Here is a 19,635-nt window from a genome sequence, read left to right on the forward strand (position 1 = left end):
GCTTAAAATATAAAGTATAACATTGTGCACCTGTGCGAGTGACATGGTGATCGCGAGCTTCGGATAGTCGTACAGGGTTAGGATTAGAGTTTCTACAAGACTTCCAGATAGAAGTCAAAGGTGATTTATTGTTATGGCAAATGGCAATATACAGATCAAATCCTGCTGATAGTAAGGGACGTCCTGACAGGCACCTACCTGTACAGGGAAATATCACAACAGAATTGATGGACACCAAACAAATTTTCCATGACAACAGACTGAGATTATAGTGAGATTATGAAGAGACTTATGTTCAGAATTGTTGACTAGTTAGTTATATATTCTACTCTCAAGGGAATAAACATCAAATAAATAAAAATATTTACAGTTCAATTGTCTCACTTCTAGTCTCATTGAAGATAAGGGATAATTTAATTCCAAAAGCACAACAGAATGCTTGACAACCAGGAAGACCTATAAATAAAATCTATCTTTCCACAACAAGAAAATATCAATCTGAACTTGGATCAAACATAAATAAAGAAGAGAGGTTAATCTGAGTAAACCTCGTCAAAATCCAACCAATGACAAAAGGTATTGTATCTGAGTAGATCCAGTTAACAAAAATCCAATCAGAAACAGGGTGACTGAGTAAAACTTTGTGAGTCATTTCAACTGAACCAATCAATGAAATTGACACACTGAGCTTTCTTCAATAAACCAATGAGCTTAACACAAATAAAACTTTATTCATGAATGGTAAATGTTCACAACATCCTCCTTAATAAATTACACAATTAAATAATAGTGCTCATGCCAATATCCGAATATGAATAATTTTTGAAGGCCCCAGATCCATTCACTTGATTTGATTTTTGTGGTTTATATTTCTAGCAATGTTTGTGTAGCTTGTCTTGTCTGCAGGTTTGTCTTATTGGTTTTGTTTCGAGTGTAGTGCAGTGGTCCTGCACTTACTTTTCAAGCCTGCGACAAAATATTTAATTTGACTGAAATTTTTTAATGTATCTATTTTTCTTTTTTAACTAGTATAGAAAGAATGGCAAGCTCTTTATCTAAATCTTGCATAATGTATCTTTAACACTACTAATTTAATAATACACAGTATCAACTAAAATAAACAGATAAAGGAAAATATATTTAAAACATTCATAATTTCTAAAGTTAGGTTGCCAGGCAACAAAACATATGCTTCGTATATTTTTACTTTTTTCGGTAATGAAACATTTATAATACTTTAAAAATCTGATTAAGAGTAACAACTCATTATGTAATTATCAGAAAACCATTAGAATTTGTTTGGTTTTTATAAAGTTCTGCCCCATGCTAACGTTTAGTATACCAAACTTTTAACATCATGAATTTAGCTGTTCAAGTCATAAAGATTCATTGAAAATCAATATACTTGTTCGTCTCAAGACCTTAAACTCTGTATCAATCTGAGTCAATCGGATGATCATAACTTTAGCCACAAAGCGTCACAAGATTTTTCAAAGTGATCAAGGGCCATAACTTTGGTAGTAATTATCTGAAATCGTTGAAAATCAATACGATTCTTCATCTCATGGCCTCAAACACTGTGTAAAGTCAATCGGATATTCACTTTAGCCTCTAGAGCGTCCACAAGATTTTTCAAAGTGATCAAGAGCCATAGCTTCTTCGTCTCATGACCTTAAACACTGTGTTATAAATTTAAAGTCAATCGGATATTAACTTTGACCTCTAGAGCGTCCACAAGATTTTTTTTGGAAGTGATCAAGGGCCATAACTCTGGCAGTAATTATCAAAAATCGCTGAAAATCAATAGGATTCTTCGTCTCATGACCTTAAACACTATGTATAAATTTAAAGTCAATGGGATATTAAGCAATTGTGGACGCCGGACCGACAGACGGACGGATGGGGGTGACAACAATATACGACAACATTTCAATGTGGGCATATAAAAATGTACCATAAATAGTCTAAACAATGTACGTTTGTACATTTCAATTGTTACTAATAATAACGTAAAATATTCAAATAGTAAACTCTGCATTTGATATGACAAGACAAATACATGTAAAGGCATTGTCTCGTCTCCAACTCATGGAATGTATAACACTTTCAAGCCTTAGGCCCATGTTAATGTGTATGTACAATGTATATCACAAATTGTACATATATATTTATAAATTGTTTACTTATTCATTAAAGAAATTCTTGTCAACTGTTAATGCATAGAAATGGTTACTGTTTGAGGTTCTTTAGACTATTAAAATCTGTAGATTCGCATATGTTTTCGCCAAATTTCTTAAGAGCTATTTTTTTCTGTATGCAAAATATCAGTGAGAAATGAGTTGATTTTTCATGGCAAGAGATTTATAGAGATGAGAAATCCTTATATTGGAGTGAAAAGCAGTACATCTACCCCTTATTAAACAGTTCACTAATCTCACAGAATAGATCAATATTATCTTTAAGCCCTTTTTGTCAAGACCTAGTAGGGGGTCATCAATAAAAACACTCCTAAAATACTTCAAAGATAAATAACATGTACACTTGGTAACCATAACAACTACCAACAAGCTGTAATCTTTGGGTTCAATGTTCACATTTTATAAATTAAATGACTAAATTCCAGGACTTCAAATGTAAACCTTGACTGAAATAACTTTTGTCTTGTAACCGTGTCATGTCAGGACTAACATGGACCCTAATCCTTGCTTACAAAGATCACCGAACCTACACACCATGCAGCCACCCAGAACCTAAACCCCTTATAATTACATATATTCTAATTGTACTTTTAATGTCAGTTAAATACAAACTAATATGATGGGGTCCTGGTTTCACAAAGCATTCTCAGTTAATAGAATTAAAACAAGTTTTAGTGAAACCGGTGTTTGTTCTTTTGTTTCCTATAAAATATTTCCCAATCTTAACTCCGTGAAAGCAATGTCCTTCAGCCACTTAGTCTAGATGGCTTAAAAACTAGCATGTTGCAGTTCTTCCAGTAACTCTTTTGCCTGGCTTTGTCTAAATTAGGGCATGCACGTTTCATTGCTTTTTGCTGTTTCAAGTACATGTGTGTAATTAATTATAACCTATGACCTTTCACAATTAAGCTGGTTTTGCGTGAATACGACACTCTTATTGCCTTAAAAAATACCAATGTTTTTATACTAACTAAAAGATAGCCATCAGAAGGGCATACAATATTCAAACATTCATAAACATATACAGGAAAATACATAGATTCTTAAAAAAATAAAAAATAAACCAAATTGAAAATGTAAACCGACGCAGCTTGTCTCGTTGCTAAAAGAAATAGCACATCAATTCGACCAAATCAACCATTTTTTTTAAAACATTTAATCAAGAAAGCATTGGTTATGTTTTATTTTCTTTGTCTTGCCTGAATCTAAAGTCACTTTTTCTCAAGGCATCAGGATATAAATGAATTTAAACCAGACTGGATTCATTACAAATTCATTACAAATCATATAAACCCAATTTAACATTTATTTTGACCTGAATTAGAGGTCCTAATTTCTTTGTCTTCCATAAATCACAACTCTAAAAAGAGTCACTGTACTTTCTTCCCGACATCGTGAGTGAAATAATGAAACTATATTTCTCCTCGAACTGTCCGACCTATCTGTGTGAAGATCTCTCACGCAGCTGTTCACTGCATGATGCAAATACCATGCACATGTTGGAAGTTGTAAATTACCCACTCATGAAATTTAACACGTCACAAGGTAAAATAAAACTGTTGTTGGAAAGTTTCAAGATATAAATGAATTTAAAGACTACACATCTGGTGAAAGTATTGAAATCTTGGAATGCTTTGCTTAGATTTTATCTGGCGATGAAAACATTTATAAATAAAGACATTGCTGCAGGCTTTCTCTATCTATACACATATGTACATGTACATTTATACAATTAGAAAGATAGAGAGAAGTAGGGTTAATGTCTACTTGACACAAAATAGGTCATTTTGGGACAAATTTATTTTGCGTATGGCTCTTTAGCAGTGGGAGGAAACTGGAAAACCCATGTGCTTGAGCAAACGACACTAGTCCTCGTCATTTTCAAGCTTGGGATCAAAACCACGCCACTTGACGTCAATTAGACAACTCAAAACACACAACCCCTCTTTATAAAACCAAATAGCAATCTGTATGCAATATGGTTAGCTATGCAAGCCCATATTTGGCTTGAATTTTTTTGAACATGTATTTTAATAAAGTCAAATATATTTTTTGTCTTGGCACTACACAAGCCATTCATTCTATGACATTTCTCTTATGACTTGCAATGTCTGTGTGTTTGTCTTGTTGGTTTATAATTAATGGTTATGTGTGGTTGTTCATCAGGGGCCTTTAAGAAAATTTAAAACTAAAATATTTGAAGAATGCAGGATTTTCATTAGTTTAAAGAGTTAAAATTTGTCAAGGATGCTTTTTGTGCTCACCCAATGAAATTTCAATATTCTTAAAAATATTTTACTTGAAGTCTTCATGAACAGGGTCCCTGGCACTTAACGGTATTAGGTCATTTTAGTCAAGAAATATGTAACAAGCTTTCCTCGTAAATCTAACTGCAATTGTACAATTACATATAGAAATCTGATAGAAAAATGGCTGACGTTTTACAATTTTCAGACATTTGTTTAATCCTACATTATTTGAGACACTGATAAACAATTACACAACTAAACAGATTTTGTTTTGTTCTGCAAATTCATATCATTAGGCCTACTGTATGTTATTGCAGAGAAATTTTTGACAGTTACAAATATAGTCATTGAGAAAGTCATACATGTCACATTAAGTATAAAGGTTCATCATGAAATACCATCAAACTGTTCTTTATTAGCCCTGTTGATGCTGTAGGACATTACCAGCTAAATCAGTGGATCATTAATGTGCAGCCAATTGTATTGGTAACACCCTTTTTTCCCATCCAAACAACTTTGAATCTTATCCTGCTTGGTTTCTGATCTGTTGTTTCGCTCATCTACATGTATATATAATTGCCCTGCACATTTGTTACTGAACTTGCTGGAAACCTTGAGAGAATACTCTTCAAATCCTCAATCAAATAAATTAGTACTTGTACTTCCATAAGTATGTATTATAGTTTATCCGAACAATGAACATACATACATGTATGAATCAATATGACAGAGTTCAGATTATTGTAAACAGACTGACCATCCATAATAAAGTACTGTAGTTTGCTTAACTAGCAGGTAGAAATGTAAACACCATGATTGACAGCTTATAATCAATCTATTCCCTTCTTTAACATGCTGCTTATACACAAGGTCTAGGTCATATTAGTAACAACCTTCACCTCTCTACCTGAGATATAGATTGGCTTGTAGCCAAACTAAACAGTCTACTGTCTGAACACATTAGTCCAACAAGAAAGACTTAATGTGAAAACCTGTATTACTCCAGTTAAAACTTGTCAACCTGACTGTAGAGTCTTAATATAAATTATTCATATCATTCTGGCTATTGATGTGAATGACCACAAAATATCAAAGATATTAGACATGTATTTGATGATAAACTTTTAGATTCTAAAGATTTATGTGTTGACCACATCATTCGCAAACAAATTGACAAGAATTGGCACCCATTACTATAAATATTCAGGGCAAGGATAACTCTAAGTAACCATTTTAATAGTTTTACATTTTAAATTAAGAGATAGATTTTAATGGAGAACAGGATGACTGCAACCACAATTTTACGTATCAAAAAAACAACAATGTTTGACATATTTTATTATAATCAAAATTCTACTCTTTGGTTGAAGGGGACAAGGTGGGGGGTGAACAAGCTGACCGGGATGCTACAAACAACAGAGAGAGAGAGAGAGAAATGGGGTTTAACGTCAACTCGACACAAACTAGATCATTTCAGGACTAACATATGGTTTAATTTTATTTCAATAATTCGCTTGCGCGTAGGGGTCTTTTAGCAGTAGGACTAAACCCGGAGGACCCGGAGAAAACCCACGAGGTTGGACAGGCGACCCTACCCCTTGTCACATACAACCGGGGATTCAAAACCCCGCCTGTTGACTCAATGACAGGCCTTATGATACAGCATGCACGTGCTAACCATCCGGCCATCCAACCCCCCCCTACAAAAAACAAAATCAACCATTTATTTTGGGACAAACAAGGTTAATTTTATTTATTTCATATATTCGCTTGCATACTGTCTTCTTAAGCAGTGAAGAACACAGCAGCATTTTAAGCAAAGGACAGCTTGCCAAATCCTGATATATTTAAAGGAGCTTAACCTCGAACTCAAAATTATCCATAATATCTTAAAAACACAGATTAGAATTCAATACTGGTCCATTTCAATCAATATTGATGTTGTCTCTTATATGTACCTTAAAAATAGGGACTCTTGAAATCCAATATCCAAGAAACAATAAACATTTTAAAATCAGTAGATAACCTTGTGTACACTATGGACATAATGGTTTTGGGCGCGATTAGTAATAAACTAAGAAAAACATATCCCAGAAGACAATGCAGAAGTAAGTAAACATGGCTGATTCACAAACAACAAAATAATAATAAAACAACCCATGTATAATGGACTAAACAGGCGCAAACGACGTGTATTTAACCAAACATTAGGAATTACAATAATTTATATTTATAAATGGAATGTAAATCACTTTATATTAGTACTACATCAATATGTGCTTTAAGACCCATTTTGGTATATATTCCAAGGAAGTATTATATAGTTTTGAGATATTAAAAGTTCAAAATACATCGATAAAACTTGAATAAATTACCTTGGCAAATAAACATCCAGAAAATTATATGGACACAAGACATCAATAAATTCCTACCACTTGTTACCGATGAATGTAATCCCATTTCCCTTTTTCACCCTTTTCAAATGGCAATTTTTGTTGACATTTTGGTGTAGAATCAAAGAAAAGGACTTGAATTTATCATTTCTGCCAGGTTTTGGCGAATAGTTATGTTTTCAAGGCAGAAGGATACCAGAGCCGGTCAAGGAGATGAGTATGATCATGCATTAGGAGTTAATGGAGAAATGAATGGTGTGACTAACTGGCCATGTTATATGTTTAATATAAGCTGGTGAAATCCTGGTGTGACCAACTGGTCATGTATGTTATATATATATGTTAACTGTTTAATGTAACTAAGCAGGTGTACAGTGTACACGTTCTACAACTTGAGTTGACATTTTGCCTGCTACAGGTGCACCACGACAGTAGCTGTTCATGTCAATTGAATAATTTAAATTATGTGGTAAAAATAGAATCCTGTTACCTCAAGGCTTTCAGTATTAAATGGGTCAAGCAATTGATTAGGTAGAAAGTAATATGTTAGCATGCAACCTTCCAGCATATCTAGTCAGATACATATAGTAAAATTTGTTATCCGCCCATCAAAGTGTTGAGAACGTGCTTGTTAAAATCATGATGGTTCTTGTCAGTCTTTTGTCACAGCCACAACCCACACAACCTTAATTTCCTTAGGCGTCAGGAGCCTGTTTCACGAAATTTTAATTAAGATAAAATCCAAATTTTAGTAATTTGATTGGATAATTTTAGATTAATTTTAGTGCTTAGACAATCAAAATTGAAGTATCTACTAAATTTGGATTTTATCTTTAGTTAAGATTTCGAGAAACAGGGCCCTGAATAGTTTGAATTCCCTTTGATATATATCAATGTCATGTCACCATTACTGGAATCACAGTATGTAGTTTTTTTTTAAATTATAGTTTAAATGTCTTATTGCAACTCACATGAATTTGATACTGTCTATGCTGATATTTTAGTATGTGTTCAGTTAAGATGCATTACCAGGTATGTAAGATTTAGATAAAGATATGAACATTCTTGCTATAATAGTTAAAAACAAGCCAACAGTGAGGCTGATGTCCCCCGCCAAAATCCCAAAATAAATAGATGACACATTTTATTAAAATCGCACATTTATTTTTTTCAAAAGTATCAAGCAATCAAACTGATTATCAACTATACACTAAGTTTCATCACTTAGTCAAGACATTCACCTAATTAACATCTATATCAAGTTTAAACATTCTACCTCATTTAAAAGCAGAGTTGTTATGTTCCAAAGTCTCGACCAATCAAATTGCTTATCGCTCTGCTTACCCTGAGCACAAAATGATGATTATCAAACTTAGTCAAGGTATTGATGTAATAAAACTATACAAATTTCATCACTCTCACTTAATTATAACTACGGTAAAGCATCAACCAATCAAATTGCTTATCTCTGCTTACCCTAAGCAGAAAATGTTCCACTTCGACCTTCATCAAGACACTGACCTAATAAACACCTACACCAAGTTTGAACATTCTAGCTCATTGATATTGTGTCCCAAAAAGTGTGACGGACGGACCGACCAACAGACACGATTGGGGACATTTACAAGACAATTTTATACAGATCAGATTATAATTTTGTCATTTTAGGGTTCACAAGGTTCTTCAAACTGAAACAAGGGCATAACTCATCTAATTAACGGAAATTGCTATAAAATTAGATGCATATAAATTTCATACAGTTTGACAGATAACTTTTGATGTTAGAGCGTTCACAGGGTGCAACAAAGTGAAACAAGGGACATAACTTTAGAAGTAAATAACGGAAATTATTGAAATTAAACATGCTTCTTCATCACACTAATGTAAACATATATCAATTTTAAAACAATCGAACGATAACTTTTGGCACTCACAAGAAATTGCCGACGACAGACGGACGGGGCGATGACAATATACATCCACATTTTCATGTGGGCACATAAAACTGAATATTGAAATTTTCAGTCAAATTACTTTCTTCTGGGAGAAGTTATGACTGTTTGAAAATGTAGCATAGATAGTTTATTATAATAATAGTACTTGACAATCCAGACTAAGTCTTGATAATCCAATTTATCTTTTAAATTTTTTTATATCTTACGTGTATTCAAATCCACTTAAATCTTTTCCAAGCGAAAGTCTAGAGAGTTGATTATAGGCTTGTCATGTGAGTAAATGTTATTTAATTCATATAACATTTGAAGCTAGAAAATGGGTCTAGAGTAAGTAGATTGAGCTCTTACATAATGCATATTTTAATCAGATAACTTGTGTAACAAAAAGGTAGAAATATGGATATAAAAAAAAAGAAAAAAAAGAGTGTGATATTTGTGGGGGCCTATATCTATAAGCACATGTAGGCTACAAAATCATACCAATTAAAGTGGAAAATTTAACATAAACTACATGTTTATGCCACTGCCCACTGGGCGAAAGCACTACTTCACATCAACAAAGATATAAATATGTGCAGATATCAAAGGGGAAATGTCACACTCACCTAAAAACCTTTTAACGCACTGAGCAACAAGTATTATTCGAGAGGTTCATTAGACTACTTTCAAAAACATGAAGATTTGCTTGACTTGCAAATTGCATGGTAAGGGGGGTTTAGGGGGGTATCACATAAAGGTTTTAACGGAACAGCAACATCTCCTATTATGCATACAACCCAAATTGGACATGTCTGATGTCTACACTATTTGACAGAACACATTGTTACATCCTACTAGAACAGTTTAACACACATCAATTTAACAGAGTTGAGCAATGAGCACACCTGGATGTCCCTATATAATCAAATCACTAGTGCTGGGTATTACCACTGATAAGATACATATTGCGATTCAGGTGCTACCATACGACTCATAACCAGGTCAATATTTACCCAGAAAACAACAGGATAAATGAATAATTGATATTTTTAGTCTTGCCTATGTCGTAGAAATATAACTCTTTTATATCACGATATTGATGTCGGATCAAAATAAGAACCAAAACAATTTAACAGTACCTACATGTATGGATAAAGTGTGACATGGATAATTATGAGTGACGGGTTACTTACTGAAGTGACAAAAAACATAAAAACTGTGAAAAATCAATTCAGCATCTCGCGATTCAATACACAAATAGTCAGAAGGTGAATCCCAATATACCTCGATTAACTTGTGCCAGCAGTACAAATCGAAAGGTTTATTTTTTTGCGAACAGACGAAGAACCTCAATGCAGTAATGTCTCTTTAAAAAGTCTGAACACCTGAGCCTGTTTAACTATGCACAAGGAGTCACCATTAAAATACTATCAAAATGAAGTGCATTAAAAATATCATTGAACCGTGACCAGGTAATTACTACTTGATTTAACTGGTAATTCAAGTTAAACTAACAAAAACCCCTACACTATTATTCACTAGGGTCAACGAAGTGCACAGAACCAGCAGGGTTTATAATTAGGAACCAGTGAAAGATCAAAGCAAAAATGATACATCGCAAAATGTGGAGACAAAACACGGTCATGAAATTAATCATTGAAAACATACATTCCTCAAATTTCTTTTCAAAAGTTTAGTTTGTGTTGTTTTTCTGATTTATTTTTGGTAACTTACATTCACACGGTTGCAGATATCATTGAACAATATCTTAATCTATCTGAATGCTGGTTTCATGTAACATATTGACCTTTTCCATCAGGTCAAATTTATATGTAAAGTGAGCTTCACCTACCCAATGATCCAAATTTCAAATCACTGAGTCAGATATTACCCTGTGTACACTGAAAATGTCTTACTGATAAAATTCTGTCTTCAGACTTGGTTTGGTGTAAATGGAGTCATCACTAGTTTTAACAGAGTGGTGCATGAATCATCATTAGACAGTAATACACAGCGAGATGGTAGTCAATGTATCAATTCAGTACATTGAGGTAAAAAAATATGATTCTTTGATTATTGGGTACATGTAGAATAGAATATGGTATCACTATCAACACACCATTTGGGTTATTTTTGATATTAAAAACATGGTAAATTTCATTTCTACTAAAATTACATGCACAATATGATAAAGCAAATTTTGCACAGATAGCTTTTTGTCCCGAGTCCATCCTTACAAGTAAACTAGTGTAAGTAGGCCTACTTGGAAATAAAAATAATATTCAACCTCCACAAACTAGATTCAATACAATACAGGGTTACCGACTGCCTTACATATAACTTCATCATTCTTTTAATCATTTATATTTTCATTGGGAGTGTTGTGTGGGAACATCTACCTTTATTATTACAATCTAGGGAGAGCGCACACTCGAGGTGTTCGTTCATATGGAACCAATGTCTAACCAAACATCTCAATGATAATTTAACATGACTAATCTTATATTACCTGGTACATTTACAAATATTGAAAATTGTATCTTTTAATCAAAGAATGCAGACTGTAAAGATTGTTTCTAATAGATAACCCTAGGAAATGAAATGGTTTAAAACGTCCTACTGTTCTGCACTAATGAAGACAAGAGAATAACAGTATATACAGAGAGCAATGTATTATGCAATGTATTTCATCACAGTGTATTTCACAATTGAATGGCAAAAGTCCTAACTTAGAATAAATCATTCCAGATCTTTCCTCAGCCTTTGATTTGGTTAATCTTGACCAACTTCAACAGAAACCAAACTGGCATATATACAGACAACAACAGTACATCTACTTAAACAAATATTCAAATTTGAATAGTTTATCAGGGTTTATTTGAAACCATTTTTCTGAATTTATTTTTTGATAAAATTAAGATTTAAAAGATATATAGGGTCTTGAGCAATCGGAGGAAACCAGAGGACACAGAGAAAACCCACGAGGTTAAGTAAGTGACCAGACAGAAATATATATGACTGTGACTACAAGTACACAAATGAAATATGAAAATAAGAGGACTAAATTTATACTTTAAAAGGTACTCACTCATGGTTCATTTTCTTTCTATAACTATAACGAATGCACACTTAAAAAATAAGCTCTAAAAATAGTCTGTACATTATCTATCAAGTAGTGTGTGACTTGTCGACAATGAAATATCATCAACTAGGGTTTTTTTACTTTTAAAACAAACCACACTATCTGGTCCTCAAAGCTTTAATACTCTATCCCATTTTATAATTACAATCAGCAAAAGAAATGTTCTAAAAATATATTATCAACTTTTTTTTTGTTCTAAATTTATCTCACATCTACAGTATATTTGATAAAACACATGTATCATAACTGGTTTTGTTTACAATTTTACATTTAAACAAAACAATTCTATATACATTATATATGTATGTATGTATGTACATGTAGGTATTGAATAGAAGCATGAAAATGAGTGGTCCAATTAAATATTTGCCAAATTGATTACTATTGAAAATTCTAATAGTAATTCAAAGACCAACCTCGGACAAGACAAACTACACGGACATAGCAAGAAATAAACAACAAATATCAATTCAAGTGAATGGATCTGTTGGGTTTGTCTGCTATTAGAATATACCGGTACTATTTAAGCTAGCACTGTATGTTTTGTTCATAAGATATGACATTTTTTTTGGTTATTTGGAGTGATAACTACATATTACCCCCCCCCCCTAAAAAAAAACAATTTTCTTTACCAACTATGTTCCAAACTTCGCCCAAAAGCTTTATAATAAAAGGTGCTGGTGACAAAAAGTTAAATTTTCTCAGTTATATCTGCATGGATTTTCATCAAATTTGGCATGAACAATGCTAAAGTCCAAGAAATCTATGGAACACCTTTGTCTATAGACACTGGCAGGGTTCCCGCGGCTTCGTCAAACATTTTTTCAAGGATATTCAAGGATAAATATACGTCAAATTCAAGGATTTTCAAGGACATTTTTTAGCCTAAAGTTACAATTTTTCATCTTAAAAATAACCAAAACATTACCAACTATCGTTATAAAACTTCTAATCTAAACAGGATTTTCATATCAACTTACTATTATTACCAATTTGAAACAAAATTAAGGATCTCAACTGAAATTCAAGGATATTTTCCTATTTCCGCAAAATTCAAGGATATTCAAGACCTTGAAAATGAAATTTTAAATTTAAGGATATTCAAGGACCGCGGGAACCCTGACTGGTTTGTCTGGTATCCATGGAAATGCCAAAATAATACCAGTTTTCGTGGAAATTCTATAATTCATTCTAAAAAGATATATCGATAATCTCTCCCTTTGACCAAAGAAGAAGTTATTAGCGACATTTTGACACCAAAAACGTAAAAAAATATCTACTCAAATTATTTAAAGATCTTTGTTCATTATTTATTTACCTTTAAACGAGATTTTGTGATTTTCAGTAAATTCTTTGAATACGTCCACAACAAGTTTTAAAATACAACAATTCGGAAGTAAAAGGTAAATATTTACTTCACTGCACAACTCTGCCGCTCTCAAAATCATTTTATACATTCAAAAATGGTAATCTTCCACCATCAAAAAAAAGAAATTTAGCAATGTTCTAGTCGTGATAGATGGTAGACCTGGGCAATCGTGTCTTGGAGGGAATTCCTTCTGACGTCATATAAAGATCAATGTCAATGGTCCAGTGTGAAACTGCTGCTGGAGACAGGCATGTTTGTTTACTGCAGATCCCGTCACCGATGTGTATGATGTCATAATTTATTCAAGAACTGGTCTAGGTTGGGGAAACCTCCTTTGTTATCGAGTAACGGTCAATTATTTTTTTTTTTTGAATTGTCAGATATCCTCACACAGTTTTGTATAGGGGATCACATGGCTAAGTGGGTAAGACGCTAGCTCGCTAGCCTGGAGGTCGGGTGTTCGATCCCTGCATTGGCCGAAAAAGCTGTCTCGTCATTCGGATGGGACGAAAAACTGAGGTCCCGTGTACACATTGGCGTGCACGTAAAAGATCCCTTGGCAGTTGGAATTCGATATAAGAGTAGGCCGTAGTGCCGCTGTCCGGGCAAAATTTCCCTCATAGCACACCATATGCCCGTCTTCATTAGCCCAGGTTAGGAGCAGAACAGTAGGACGTTAAACTCCATTTCATTTCAGTTTCGTATAACAATTTTTCGTCTTCAACTGAATTATCGTTCTGTCGGTTATACATGTATATTAGGTTTTTGCGTCACTTCCTGTTTCTTCAAATCTTTGTTACATATCTACTGTAGCAATGATCTGCGTTAAAATCATATATGGAATGTTTAAAGGGCCAATCCCAATAATATTTTGGAGAATAAAACTGCTTAGTTTTGCGTTAAAATCCTCTACCTTAAAGCTGAGCAACAAACTCAATATATGTGATACGTTTTCAAACAACTTGAACCCGTCAGTCTTAAACTGGAAATGGAGGCCGGTGTCCTAAGCTGTATTATACGGTGTTTAGATAAAACTAGACTTTTATTTTTGAGACTGTTCAAATCGGGATAGTCCCTTTAACATGTTCTATCACATATGTGATACAATGGCTGACACCAATAATTGTCCTTTAATGATCAATTTTGATATTTTTTTTTTTACTGTATTTCCAGATTTCTGGAGACTAATAATCTTTTAAATCAATTTATTTTCCATTCCTGTGTTATTTTATAATTTTAGTTGATCTAATTTCTAAATGAATTAAAAGTGGTCATGGTAATTCATAGGGAACACAAATAATTGTGAGAGCATTAACTGCAAGAACGGTTTGGTAAACAACTATATGTGTGTTGGAAGTTATAAAAAAATTTTTTTTTTATAAATTCGAAATGAAAGGCAGTGAATAATATAATTAATACATGTCGTTAATATAAGGCAGGTGCTTGTTAATAGAATGTCAAATCATGCAGCATTCTATTATTATAGTCCATGGCCAATTTCAATAACATTTATAAACATGATTTTAGTTTATGAAAGCTTTTTTTTTTTTTTTTTAATGTACAATAGGTTTTATTTATACAGCAAGCATGCAATCATCTACAGCTCTGTTTTCAACTTTTGTCAGAGATATAATATCCTTATTTGTCCATAAAGGCCTGGTTTTATTGGTCTCTCATTTTTCTTTCAACCAATATCAAAGCCAGTTTTACTTTAGTAAATGTATAATCTTAATACTTGTAGATTTCAATCAATCTGGTATTTTGTCTGATAGTTTTGAACTTCCATCAGCACAACAACTGTCATGCCATTTCAGTGAATTATTGTAACCATCAAAGTTACACAGTTATTATGTCTGTCGATTGTGTAATCATGCATCTACATATATCATGTAAACACAACAATGTCAAAATTCTGTTGTTGGGGTTTAACACATGAAGATATATAACAGGATTGCTATTGTAAATATTCATGAGTAAAAGGCTGCAAATATAATTTTGGGCCAAAATGTGCTCTCAAAAAAGGCATATTTGGAATCGCAAGTATATTATCAAATCTGAAATCGTTGAAAATCTGATTCTTCACCTCTCGAATATATAAACACAGCGTACAAATTTCACTTCAATTGGATATTAACTATAATCTCTAGTCTAGAGCATCTACAAGCAACTGAACGATAAACTGACAAGACAGGGTGTTAGGCCTTTACATTAAAGGAGCATGATCGTTCTCTTGGAAGAGCCTGGATGTCAGTCGAGGTTCCCTTTTTATTGATTGCGTCATAGTCTAAACTGACTCCCCTCGAAGAAAATAATCAGGAAAAATATACCAGTAACGAAAAATATTGTCAATCTCGACAACCAACTTGCTAGTTGGTTACAATAAGTCATACCTTAAGTGAGAATTGGCCATGTGATTCACAATCCGAGTAATTATTAGCACACTTTTAATGGTAATTTTGATAATTTGGTACAATAAAACAAGCCTGCTGGTTATTCATAACATGTCCGATAAGGTTATTTTGTGAAAATAAGCCATGTGGCGAATGAAGCCATCTTGGCATGGATTGTGAAACTCAGGATTCACCCCGTCTTCGAAGGTCAGTCCATAAGAATTCCAGGTTGATATTAAAATAATAATTGGATCTTACATTTGATGGTTTCATTGACCAGTTGTTAGTTAAATTTAAATAGTCATTGAATAATCCGCTGATAGACATTGAATATCCCTAGAAAGTCATAATATATTTTTTCGGCAGAATCTCCATAATGCACCGATTTCTGAAGACGTGACATGCATCAGTTCGAATTAGGTCAATAAACCAGTATTCCTAAATTTAGTTTTAGATAGCTTTTACAGCTATGCTTTTTTATTTATACACATGCTGACAGACTTATTATTAAAAATATTCATTACAATAATTTTAGTATTAATATTACCAAAGAAATGTCACTCTGGATATACTGGTACTTTAAATTTTGGGTACATGTATATTGGAACTTAATGTTATGGGTATACTAGGGCTTTAAAGATACATTTGAAAGAGCAAAATCTGCCTATTGCAGATCTTTCTTTTGGGCTTAAATATTATATAAATTATTAATAACAAGCCTATAATCAACTCTCTAGACAATAGGATGATTGTGATTTAGAAAGGATTGAAACGTTTCAGTCACCATTAAATAATTTAATTCAAAAATCGACAATATCAAGACTTTATTTTCGGAACAGCGGTAACAATGAAAACTATGCTATTCTTCAAACAGTCATAACTTTGAGTGAAGTAATTTTACTGAAATTTTCAATATCTGTTTTTAAACGAGCATAGTGAGAACTATCAGCTCTTTATCTAAATCTTACATAAAGTTTATTAACATTTAATTAACCTGGGTGTACACTAACATGATTTATGAATCATGAACTGATTGACAGTTTTTAATGACATTTCAATGAGATATGATATCAAATGCTATCTTAAATAATAAACTCTGATGATTTTAATCCTCATTTAATGTTACGGTAGTGGTGAAATAATCTCAACAACTTAATGATAATAATTAACGGGTTGTTAGACATGAATGATGATTAACATTACATAAGGAATTAATTTATCTAGGATTATCCCTAGAGCTTAATAATGTCAACTAATGCTGTGTGTGAAACTAAAGTCCAAGTAAGGAAGCCATAGACACTGGTCCAATCAAGCTACGTGTGACATACATGTAGACCACATACATGTAGTCCTATCTTTGGATGTTAAAAGTGGTTATCTATTGCGAGTTTGCAAACACATACATCAATTACGGTTGCCAGGCAACAAAACAAATTGAAATGATATGGGGTTTAATTTTCTACTTTCCTGTACTGACCGGGCTAATGAAGACAAGTCAACAAAACAAAGGCCTACAGCACCCAAGTCGATTATATCTTCCATAAGTATTGTCTCATTGTTATCCTTTAAAGACACCAAAAACTGACCAAGGGTTACAACCCATGAAGTAATTTTCAGAAATAATTAAATTTTGACAAATTTTCCTTTGTGTTAAAATAACAAAACGTGTACCGTTGTAATCGGGTAACTTCAGGCTTTCGAGCTATTAGAAAACAGTTCATAATCAAGTGATGGCCAAAGCCTCTGTATGGTCCGAAATAAAATGGGTTTTAACGTCCTACTGTTTTGCTCCAAACTGGGCTAATGACGACGGGCATACACCATACAGTGTGCTATGAGGGAAATTTTGCCCAAAACAGCACTATGGCCTACTATTATATTGAATTCCAACTGTCATGGGATCTTTTACGTGCACGCCATATAATTATTTGCATTGTGTGATGTCCACAAGATTTCATCAAAGTGAAAGGGGGGTGGGGGGTCAATAATCATTGAAATTTAATGGAATTCTATGTCCCATAGACACTACAAGATTTTTCAAAGCGATCCAAATCTGTCACCCTTACAGTAATTATCGGAAATCTTTTCAAATCAACAGGCATCTTCATCTCAAGTAAGTACATACATTGTACAAATTTCAAATCAATTGGATGATAACATTAGCGTCTAGAAAATCCCAAGAAATTGTGGACGATTAATAGATTTACGGACAGGCAAAGGTGACAACATGTGACCACATTTCAGTATATTTCTATTATGTTAAAATGGCATTATCATTACAGTGATTATTTGGCCTAGATCATAATAAATGTAAGAACTGATTGATGATGGATTGTAAGTAAGACTGAATAAATATTGTCTGTAAAAATAACCTTGATGAAATTATTGACCTATATTATCTAGCTATTTGAACAAGACTGAGGGCATACATAGATGTATTAGAAAATTTAAGAAAAATTTTGAGATTCCCAGAACAAAATATTGACATTATAAATCCAAACAAAGGAATAACTGGCCTGGTATCATAGTTCAATAAGAATTTAAAGTCAATGATATGTGAAATCTTGGAGAGAGAGATAAAAAACTCGCAATCCTAACACTAAAAAACAAAGTCACTAAAATGATAGTTATGCAACAAGTATATTTACTTTAGTCAATGACCTAAATCCCTCCTTTTATAAAATAAACATTCACACAAAGTTCAATGCCTTTATCGACATCACACAAACACCATGCTCAACCAATTTGCACCTTTGACTTAAGAGTGTGAACTTTACAGAAACCCTGATCATGTAAAAACAGCGAGCCTACCATTGTTTGGTTTCAACTGACGACAGCCGAGAGTCGAATCTATTTTAAGAAATAAGAGCAGATCCATTGTTTGTCGGTCGCAGTGATTCACACCAAGTTTCCATGGCACATCTACGATTTATCTGCTAAATTTAAACAAATTTAAACATTGCGAACGTTCACCGAGGGTATTCTAATAGCGACATAAGCAAATGTCAACAATGTACAACAATGTTGCCGTGTGTGATAACATGCCTAGACATCCAAACACCCAGAAAATACACGGCTTCCGAATACACAACAATAAAAACAAAGTATTAATCATCCACTAATCATTATTTGCCAGGAAAAATCAAGGTTGGAAAAAATCGAGACGATCAAGCCCTAAACAAACCACAAATTTGAAGACCTATCTACACATAAATTTATAGTTTTAACCCGTTTTGTTCAATTCTCCATTGTCTCGAGGGAAAAATATTCTCGCCATGGCTCACCCCGAGTCGAGACAAAAAAAATATCATTTCAACTCAAAACATCGACGTATTCTAACCATATCAAGTCACGATTTGATATCTTAATGTCCCAGTTGTTTCTCTACTCAAAATCTACTTTAATAAATGGATAAGTTAACTTACTTTTGGATGTGGAACTTGATAATAATTTCAGCAAGACATGTGCGCCTTAGTAGCCCGCCATTATGACAAAAGATTGAAGCTTCAACCCTGATTCACCTACATAATTAGCTCCGTGTCGCCCTCTAGCGGCCGTTAACTGAACTAAATGCCTTTTCTATTTGTCTAAACGACCGTGTGCATTTATTGTAAGGGTTTCGATGCAATGCACATGAATCTAAATTTCATAGTTTGGAAAATGAAGACGAGCCACGTTTATGAATTTTCTTGCCCCAAAAAATAGGCATATCTCTTTTGGTTTATTTATAAATAAAAGGCTGAACCCTAGGTGAAAAGGGGGAGTGGATGTTTCTCTATGACTGGATCTTGAATAAGAAGCTAGCATGCATCATTGAATAAATGACTCATTCCCATCTGTCGACTTTCAACAACAAATCTGCTGTCAAACAAAAAAGAAACAAAAAAAAAAAAGATTCAAAGAGTTAACGAGTAAAATACCATACTGCCACAATCCAGTCTGGTATAACGGAATAGCCTA

General features: G+C 33.3%; 1 protein-coding gene across 3 annotated transcripts in view; it reads right to left on the bottom strand.

Annotated features, from left to right (window-relative positions):
- LOC126831094 (brain tumor protein) overlaps positions 1–19,232 on the bottom strand; it is a 32,462-nt gene extending 13,230 nt beyond the window's left edge. Inside the window, exon 1 of one of the 3 annotated variants that reach the window (XM_050561707.1) lies at positions 19,101–19,232. The gene's annotated coding sequence lies outside the window, so the exon portion shown is untranslated. Of the gene's footprint in view, positions 1–30; positions 107–5,204; positions 5,310–19,100 lie in introns of those variants that run through there. The other 2 variants (XM_050561709.1, XM_050561708.2) reach the window with 2 other exon arrangements.
- Positions 19,233–19,635: the final 403 nt, after the last annotated feature.

This window comes from Patella vulgata, chromosome 8 (assembly GCF_932274485.2).
Source record: "Patella vulgata chromosome 8, xgPatVulg1.2, whole genome shotgun sequence".
Lineage (NCBI taxonomy): Eukaryota > Metazoa > Mollusca > Gastropoda > Patellidae > Patella > Patella vulgata.